Below are 9,945 nucleotides of genomic sequence, written 5' to 3' on the forward strand. Positions count from 1 at the left end.
GTTCATTTACCTTGGCACCGTCGTTGAAAGTCATCGGACATGTGTCCGTGTGGGTCCGTTTGTCCCTCTCTGTCCTTTTCTCCCCTTGCCTCAGCACCGTGCTCTGGGGTTCCTGTAGCTTTGTACAAAGTCCAGGGGTGGCTTCGGTCTCGCCCCACCGGCTCTGCTAGTCGGGCCTGCAGGGGGCTGCCCGCCTGCGGGGTACGGAGTCCTGGCCCTGCTGACGGCGCAGGGCAGCTGCATTTGCATATTTACAGTTTCAGAATTCTCTCCTGGGAGCCAGGCAGGCCTGTGTCTGTTTAGATCCTGCGTTCGCTTTACGCTGGCGCCCCGAGCTCTCGGCTCACCTCCTTCCCGTCTGCCCCTCTCCAGCTCTGACCCCAGAAGCCCTTTGAGGTAGAGAACAGAAACGCCAAAGTGTCCACCTTTTTATGGGGCACTTTTCAGAAAGTTTTCTAAGGAACTGAAAGGAAGGACTACATAATGGAAACCATTTTGCAGCCTCCAGCACGGCCATTTATCTCAATAACCATTTCATTTAAAATGTGGGCCAAACATATAAATCATATCTTGAAAGAAAGTATGTTGGTGCCACAGAAATTGCCCTGGATTCTTACCACCTAATTTGAAAAACGTGTTTTGAAACTGGGAAGAAAGCAAACGAGCCTGGGGCCTGGCCGCCCTTCTCCCACACGTCCCCTTCCTTCACGTCGTCCCCAAACAGACCCCCGCTGCTCCCCAAACCAAACGAAGCGGAGGCTGACGCGTGGGACACACGGCCTGCTGTTGGTCACTCGCTGCGGCTCAGATCCTCCCTCCTGTGCGTGGCACTTGGTGCCGGGAGCCGAGAGCCCGCGGGCTGCTCCTGCTGGCCCTCGGACTTGCTGACCCCCCACAGCAGAGCTCAGGGGCCCCTGTATGTAGGCCTTAGACACTCCTAGTGCTGGTGGGCATTGGGTGTGCCCAGGGGGACAGCGCTGAATACCGCAGGGCCCTGAGCCCCGGTTAACAGTCAAGTAGGGCGGCGTGGGCAGCGGGCCTGTGGGCTGGGACTTCCAGGTCTTCCATGTAAACCTCCCTCGGGGGCCCTGGTTAGACAGCGGCACCCCCGCCCCCCCGGAGCCGGAGGTTTCTTACTTCCCTTCTCGTTGCTCCCTGGGAGGCAAGAACAAAAGAAACGGAGTCCCTGTGCATGGGGGTGGGGCCGGGGGGTGAGCGCTGACAGCCGCCCCCCCACCCCTGCTCCCTGAGGGCATCAGTACCCCTCCGTCTTTACACCATATTTTTTTTTTATCATGAAAGTCATATGTGAGCATTGAAAAAAAATTCTAAAAAGATAAATCTCACACCCGTGATGCCACCGCTCGGAGGCCATTGATCTGATTTGCTTTTTACTTCTAGCCTCTTTTTTCTATCATGGGTGCCTGTCACCAGGGTCAGACTGAACATACAATTGTTTTCTCTGTTCATTTCATACATTTCTGATTATTTTCTCATATCTTTAAGACTTGCTTGAAAGCCTGTTTAACACCTGCCTAATACTCCCTCCTGTGCACGGCCAGGCTCTCCAGCCCCGTCTCCCCGCAGTGTCGGGAGGACAGGACACTGCCCCGTCTCCAGGTGCTCTTTTCTGGCCCAGGGGGTGGCTTGAGCGTCCTGCCAGCCGAGGTTATACCTTCTCCCCCTGCTGCCAGGTGCCTCCGCCCCAGCCTGGGAGGCCCGAGCAGCCCGGGGGAGGTGGCAACACGCAGTGCGTATGGGGGGACTGTCACTGGGGGTTACCAGCCGAGGTCTGCGCCTCCCGTGGCTGCTCTCATCAGCCTGCTCTCCACCGCTTCCCTCCTGTGCCCTCTTTAAGGTGACGGCCCCTGGCACCACCTCCAGGGCCTCCTGCCCCTGTGTCTGTGCTTCCCATGTTAGCTGTGTTCTTTGTGCCTGGAGCAGTGAGGTGAGGAGCCGCCTCTGAGTGCAGGACTGGCGTGTTGGCCTGTCTCTTTCCCTAGTTCTGAGGCATGAGACCGTTTTCTTCAGACCCTCTTCTCTTGTCAATTGGAGCCCAGAGCATCTCTTGTGGGGGAGCAGGGAGGATGAGGGGGGCAGAGGCCCCCAAAGGGGGTGTGTAAGCTGCCTGTGTGCGCGGCCCAGACCCTGCCTCCTCCCTCCGTGTGCCTTTGCTCAGCTGTTGGGGCTTCAGCCAGACACAGGCGTCCCCCCAACCTTGCCCGGGGAGAGGCCTGGCTCCTGCCGCTGCTGAACCAACATAAAGCGTTCATTCCCTTCCTCCTCTCTCTCTCTCACCACTGCCGCCCCGTGTGCTTTGTGTAAGTCAGTGCTTCCTGCCGGCTGCCTTGGCCAAGACAGTTTCTTTCTAGTGACTTCGTTCCTGGAGCAGTGGGGCCATGGGGCAGTGAACCCAGGACCCTGAATTAGCAACTGGCACTTGTGGGGTGGGGATGGGAGAGGCTGGGGAGTTCTCCACCAGAAGACTCTGGAGCTCCAAGTGGCCCCAGAAGTTGTGCCTCCGTCCTCCTCCCCTTCTCTGGCCTTTAGCTGCCTGCTGTCTGGAAGACTGAGTTTGGGGCTGGGGTTCCCTGAAGAGGGGCTGGGCCTTAATCCCACTCCCACGTCTGGCACCCGGCAGAGGCCAGGCTAGAGGGGGTCGTGGGTGTGGGGGGGGAAGGGTGGAGGGGCAGGTGGGCATCTTTCAAAAGGGAGGCACAAAGTAGTGGTGCATCAGAGGGGCGTGCAGACCCCTGCTGATGGGGTGCTGGGGGATCATTTCATCTCCCCTGAAGAAGGGTGGAAGGCAGGTGGCTGGAATCCAGTGAGCCTGAGGGAGTCATGGAGGGGAGCCTGGAGAGGTTGCAGGGCCAGGGCACAAGGGTCTAGTGGCCCAGAACTCAGCATAAATTGCACCCTTCCTGTGTAAACAGCACCAGAGGGGCCCTGGAGACCCAAAGAGCCGGCAACAGACCTGTTCTCTGCTGAGCACCTAGAGCTGCAGAGGGGCCTCCCTCCTCGGGGTCCCAGCCCAGGGTCTCCACCCAGGGACCAAGTGGAGGCCCACAGGAATGCCCGGGGCCTGGGAGGGGGCTTGCCCATAGTCTGGCTGGCAGCCTGCCCTCTGTCCTCCGCACTCTTTCTTCTTCCTGCCAGGCCACCTCCTCCCCTTCCTTCCTGTCCATGACTCCAACCTGGCACGTCAGGGACCAAGCACAGGCACACAGTCCACTGGCCGGGGGAGCCCCAAGCCCCGCCTTCTCCCTGGGCCTCAGCCGTGATTGGGCCCCTGTCCTGAGCAGCCCTGCTTGGCCCGGCCCTCCTGTACGCATGTGTCTCTCTGGCTGAATCTGTTTGGAGCTATGTTCTGGGTGCCTCCTGTCCCCTTCCTCCTCTGGTCCCAGAGGCCTGGAAGTGCTCATCAGGGCTCACTGACTACCAGACCCCAGCCACTCATTGTTACCCAGAGGTTTGAGGAAGGTCCTGACCACCTGGACAGGCAAGAAATGAAGGACCCCCCCCCCACCCCACACGCCTAGCGCTGCTCCAGTAAATGAGTAAGGGAACGAGTGAACAGACATGAGTGAATGAATGAATGGCTATGGTAGGACCCACCTGAACACACACCTTCACTGTTCCCCCAGGTGAACAGAGCCCTGGCTGGGAGTCTGCTGGGGAACCCAGCCGGGTGTCCTCACCTGGACCCCTCTGCTCTCGGTCCTTCCCAGTAGAGAACCGTACCTGTGAGGACCCCAGCAAGGAGGTGTGGGGAGCAGCGCTGCTCAGAGGCCCAGAGAGGTCTGGGTATTTCCACTTTTACCTCAAAAAGTAAAAAGACATGCCAAAAGCAGTTCTCCAAAACTGTGGTATATTTTTAATGTTTACATTTAACAAATGAACACTTTTAACACACACGCAAATATAATTGTGCCATTTACAGGATAATTACAGTGTTTAAAAAGGAAACCCTTAGTCTGTGGCAGGCTGCAGGCCATGTGGTCCATAAATGGGACACTAGTTTGAAACTGAATGACAAACGGCTCCTCTGAAACGCGTCCGTCTGGCGGGGGGAGTGGAAGGAGGCCCTCTGGGTGTGTGTGGTCCAGTGCTCAGGCTTCTCGACCCCTTGGGATGAGCCCTGGTGATTGGAAGGTTCCCCTTCCCCCCCTTTGAGAGTGGTGGCCCTGGCCTCATGGTCCTCACACCTGCACCGGCCTGGGGGCCGCGGCGCCTCCTCTGGACGGGCCAGCGCCGCTGCAGGGTGGCGGCTGGGGGAGGACAGAGGGGCTCCGGCCAGAGACTGACCAGGGGGCCAGGCCCCCAGCCGCCTCTCCTAGGGGAGCCCAAAGCCTGAGCTGTGGGGCAAGAGCTGAGGCTCAGCCTTCTGAACGGGGTTGGAGGATAGAGAAGGGGACCCTGGGGGCTGGGACCGGCTGGCCTGGCCATTTAGTGCTCTGGTCACCTGTGTTCCCACGTGTGCCGCTGGCCCTGGGGCCGCTCACTATGCGCCAGCCTAACAGAGTGTCGGTCCAGGAAGCAGGCTTCTGCCCTTCATTGTTTTTTAGAAGGAATTATGCTCAACAGTAAGGAAGTGGTAGATAAAGTGGAAAAAGCCTCTGCTCTCGCCCTTACTAGCTTGGTCTCCTTGACAGGTTACATAATTTCCTCTGCACTTGAGTGGCCTGCTTTGTAAAAGGAGACAGTCACACCAGGGTCCTCAAGCTGAGTGCAGGCAGGTGTTTGGCCAAGTAATATTCCACTGCAGGGACTAGACCACATTCTCCGTTCACCACTTGGTGGACATCGGGTTGTTTCCGCTTTGACTATTACGAATAGCGCTGCGAACACGCATGTGCGGGTTTTTATGGGGACGTGGGTTTTCACTTTTCTCGGGCATACACCCAGGAGGGGAATTTCTGGGCCATCTGGCGACTCTGTGTTGAACTTTTCGGTGATCTGCCAGACTCTCCTCCACCTTGGGCTGTGCCACTGTACCTTTCCAGGAGCAACGCATAAAGGTTCCAGTTTCTCCAAATCTTCACCCACACTTGTTACTGTCTTTTTGATTGAAGCCATCCTAATGGGTGCAAAGTGTCATCTCCTGCTGGTTTTGATTTGAATTTTCCTGATGCTTAATGATGATCAAATATCTTTTCATGTGCTTTTCAGCCATTTATCTGTCTTTTTTTTAGAGAAGCATCAAGTCACCCCCTTACCCATTTTAAAACCTGTTTCTTCTCCTTTTGTTACTGAGCTGTCAATGGTCTGGATACAAGGGTCTCGACAGATACGCTGCAAATGTCTTCTCTTTCTCCGAGCTGTCGTTTCACTTTCTTAATAGTGGCCTTTGCACAGGAGTTTTTAAATTTTGATGAAGCCCCAAACTTTAATTTTGAAAAGCCCCCCCTTTTGCTTTGTTGCTGTGCTTTTCTTTTTCTTTTTCTTTTTCTTTTTCTTTTTCTAAACATGTAGGACATTTACTCGATTCTAACGTGAAAAGCTGTAGTGCGAGCAGCCTCTTCTCGAGCCACCCCCACAGGTGGCCATTCACACTCGTTTCTGCCTTATCATTCCTGTTTATTTTTGCAAAATTTAAAAAGAATGGGCCTCCTGGGTTGAGTTCTGCCTGGTGTTTCCAAGCTTTCTCCCGGGGGTCTTAGCACTGCTGCCCCGCCGGTGGCACAGGAGGGTGCCGCTTCCCCTCAGCACCTGTGTTGTCAGGCTCCGGGGGGTTGCCAGTCCGAGAGGTGAGAAAATGTTCTGTGTAGCCTTTTTTTAAAAATTATCTTTAAGGTACAGTTTACATACAGTAAAACACACCCATTTAAAGTGTGTGTTTTGGTGAGTGTGACAAATGATCTACCTTTTGACACCACAGACTAAGCCCCTTCTAGACTTCACGTTCATGGATGTTTGCAGCGCACAGCCCTCCGTGAGAGACTCCGGCTCCGCCCGGCGGGGCCGAGACGCACCCACGGTGCCGGGTGCCTCCGTGGTCGGTTCCTTTGACGGCGAGTGCGGCCCACTGCACGGATGTCACTGTTTCTCTCTGCCTGTTGGTGGACATTGAGGCTGAGACTAGTGTGTGCCAGTTATGAATAAAGCTGCCACGAACATCCTTGCAGCCTTCCGCAGACCCGTGACCGTGTCCCTTTGGGGTGCGCGGGTACAGCGCACGTGGACCGCAAGTCAGCAGCCGTCCTGGCACGGTGGCGGCGCCGGCGACGTGCCCGCCAGCAGCTGCGGGCGGGCTCCGCCTGCCTGGTGTCTCCAGCCTTTTTCATTCTGGCCGTTCTAGAAGGTGGGGTGCGCTGTCTCTTTGTGGCTTGGATTTGCATTTCCCTGAAGACTAAGAATACTGAGCATCTTTTCAGGTTCTTTTTTATTTTTATTTAATTGAAGCTTAGTTGATGTACAGCGTTTCAGGTGTACAGCAAGGTGATTTACATAATATATATTCTTTTTCGGATTCTTTTCCATTATAGGTTATTACAAGGTACTGAGTATAGTTCCCTGTGCTGTACAGGAGGACCTCATTGTTTATCGGTTTTATGTGCTAGTGTGTTATCTGTCAATCCCAAGCTCCTAATTTATCCCTCCCCCACCCCCTTGCCCTCTTGGTAACCGTAAGTTTGTTTTCTATGTCTGTGGGTCTGTTTCTGTTTTGTAAATAAGTTCATTTGCATCGTTTTTTTAGATTCCACATGTAATGATATCATATGGTACTTGTCTTTCTCCGACTTCATTTAGTGCAGTCTCGCTCCACCCGTGTTGCTGCAAATTTCAGGTTCTTACTAGCGCTGTATCTCCTCCTTTGTGGAGTGTCTGTTCAAATCTTTTGCTTTTTTTTTTTTTTTTTTTTTTTTAGATCAGGTTATTTGTCTCATTACTCTTGAGCTGGAAGACTTCTCGGTTTATTCTGGACGGGTCCTCCTCCTGCGCATGTGTTTTCTCCTAGTCTGTGGTTTGCCTCTGCATTTTCACAGCGGTGTCTTTCAGAGACCATTTTGAATCTTGGGTCCTAAGAAATTTTAGCGTTTGTCTTATTCTGAGTAAGGCTGAACACCTTTTCTTAGGTAGAAGGGCTATTTGCTTAGCTTTTTCTGCCAACTGACCATGTCTTTGGCCGGTGGTGGTGTTTTTTAATCAGTTTATTGGTCTTTTTTATTTTTAAGAGCTCTTTGTTGGGGGGTGAGCCCTTGAGGGTGTGTTCTTCTCTCTTCCCCTGTGTGCCATCAGTCTTTCCAGCTTTGCTCATACTGGTTTTTTTCCATGAAAAATTGCTCATGTGTGTTCTTACATAATCCAGTGTATCTGTTTTTTATTGTTTATAGATTTGGGGTCATAGGCTCTCTACTCCCATAAAGAAACTCACCCGTGTTTGCATCTACTATTTGAATGGTTTCATTTTTCACATTTAAACCTCTGCTCCATTTGGAGTTGATTCTGATACACAGTGAGGCATGGAATCAATTTTACTTTTTTGCAAATGACTCTCCAGTTGTCCCCAAATCATTTGTTTTAAAAAGCCCATATTTTTCTAATGATCTGAGATCACGTTCCCGAGACCTGTATTATTAAAACACTAAATTTCCATATGTATTTGGACGTTCTGTTCTGTCCCATTTCTGGACTCCTTTGGCTCCACTGGCCCGTCTGTCTGTGCAGGCACTGGCACGACCCTTGGAGTCAGACTTTGACATGTTTAAACGCGTCGCGGGGGGACCTCCTCACTGCTTTCTTCACATACTCAAAAGTTCTCTTAGGTGTTCTCGCTTATTTCTCTTTCCACATAAACTTTAAAACCAGCTTGTCTAGCTCTAGGAAAGATACTTTTTTAAAAAAAAATTGAAATTGTGTTAAATTTATATATTTACTTGGGAACAGCTGGCATCTTTACTGACACTGAATTGTCCTGTGCAGAAGCACAGGCTGCTTCCCCACTCACCCCAGTGTACTTGTTGTGTGATTCTCGTGAGGACTGGCGTGAAGGGTTTGGTTCATAAAGATGTACGTTTCATGTTAGTTTGATTCCCCAGTAATTTATCTTTTGCTCTTAGAACAGGTTCTGTCTCATGTTTTCTAACTGGAGAGTGCTTGTACACAGGAGGGCTATAATTTAGTGTTACTTTCGTACCTTACTGTCTCGATACTTTTCATTGTATTCAACTCAGCATTTATTTTCTTGGGTCTTCTAGGTGTACTTGTGTGTCATCTGTAAAAAGATCATTTCTGTCTTCCTTAGGGTATGAACATTTTCAAAGCTTTGTGTTAAGTATTGCCAAATCTCCTCTTTTAAAAAACATGGTACCAATTTATACTCCCCTTGGAAGTGTTTCAGCATACGCTTGCCAGCACTGAGTATTAACATTTTAAAAATATTTGCCAATTCCTTACAACCTTCATTCGTAAAGAAAACATCCCTAGGCCCCCTCTCTGCCAGGTGCCGTGCAGGGGGCTGAGGGCCCAGCAGGGAGCAGGCCAACCTCAGCTCCTGGGAGTCCACAGTCTATAAGACGAGACTTAAGTTCTTTTTCTTCCCTTCAACTTTATTAAGGAATGGCTGACAGATACAAACTGTATATATTTAGGTTGTACATGTGATTTTTTAAAAAAGGTATACAATGTGGTGAGTTAATATACATACACATTGTGAAATGATGACCACAATCAAGTTAATTAACACATCCATCACCTCGTGTGCCTTTCATGTGTGTGTGGTGTGTGTGTGTGTGTGTGTGGTGAGAACACAGGATCTACTCTCAGCAAATTTCAAGGATACCGTACTGTGAACTCTAGTCACTGTACTGCACACTAGCTCCTCACAACTGCTCCTTCTTACGACGGAAAGCCTGTACCCTTGGGCCATCTCTCCACCCCCTCCAGCTCCTGGCTTCCAACCACCTCCTCTCCGGTTCTACGGATTGGCTTTTTTAGATTCTGCATGTTAAGTGAGATGATACAGTATTTGTTGAGGCGGAAGTTTCTGGAGGTCTGCGGCAGCCCAGGCAGCCTTCTTATTCATGAAACCCCTTCCTGCTGTGTGATCCCAGGCTCGCTGACTCGCCTCTTGGAGCTGGTTTCCAGCTGCACCGCACAGGCTGCCGTGAGGCGTGAAGGAGGGAGCGTCCACACCGCACGTGGCAAAGGGAGGGCTCCGTGAAAGTGCTTATTGATGAGTGTGAGAGAATAAATGAACTGCGCCAGCGAGCCCTCTGGCGGCCCTCTGGCTCCGACCAGCAGAGCTGCAAGTGCATCAGGTGCAGCCTCGGTTGGAAAGGCAGCCCCTCCCCCCCGCCCTGCACAGCGAATCCCACCCGAGGGGGCAGGCCCAGGGGTCTGTCTCAAGCCAGGCCCAGGATGAGCTGGGTGGGGGGCCAGCGCAGAGGAGCGCAGGGCCCGCCTGGCCACACTTGGGCTGCTGGGCCCCAGACCCGCCGTCCACACCGTCTCTGTTCCCGCGGGCATCTGGACCTTTGCTCTGTGGTCTCATCCAGTGTGCCTGGCCAGTAGGGGGTATGTAGGAATTGGGGTGTGGGTGAGAGGCACAGCGGCCCCAGGTGGCTAGTCCTCAGGAGAGAGGAAATTTCCTTCTGTCTCTCTGACTTTGAAAGCCAAGCTGCTGTCGATATTTACCTTGGCCAGGCCTCCCCGTCTCCCCGGGCCAGCCTCGTGTAAACATAGTGTTCCTTCCCTCGGCTCTGCTAGTGTTGAGGTGGCCTTTTGCAACCAATTCTAGGAATTTTTGAAAGTCTTTAGGCGTAAGTTCAAGGACCAGCCCCCTGGACGCCCAGGGTGCAAGGAGCCCCGGGGGGGCCTCTGCGCTGGCATTGGGCTTTCTCCCGGGGGGCGCATGCCGCTGGTGGCCCGCTGGGCAGGGCCGCCTCCACTTCACAGCGATGCTGTGGGGGCGTGTTCACCCCCCCAGGTCAGACCCAGAAGTCG

The 9,945-nt window shown here is 52.8% G+C and overlaps 1 protein-coding gene across 12 annotated transcripts in view; it reads left to right on the plus strand.

Moving 5' to 3' along the window:
* Positions 1-9,945, plus strand: part of ATG7 (autophagy related 7) — a 307,849-nt gene that overhangs the window by 285,961 nt on the left and 11,943 nt on the right. The window lies entirely within an intron of this gene.

The sequence above is a fragment of the Camelus ferus genome, chromosome 17 (genome assembly GCF_009834535.1).
Source record: "Camelus ferus isolate YT-003-E chromosome 17, BCGSAC_Cfer_1.0, whole genome shotgun sequence".
In the NCBI taxonomy this organism is placed as follows: domain Eukaryota; kingdom Metazoa; phylum Chordata; class Mammalia; order Artiodactyla; family Camelidae; genus Camelus; species Camelus ferus.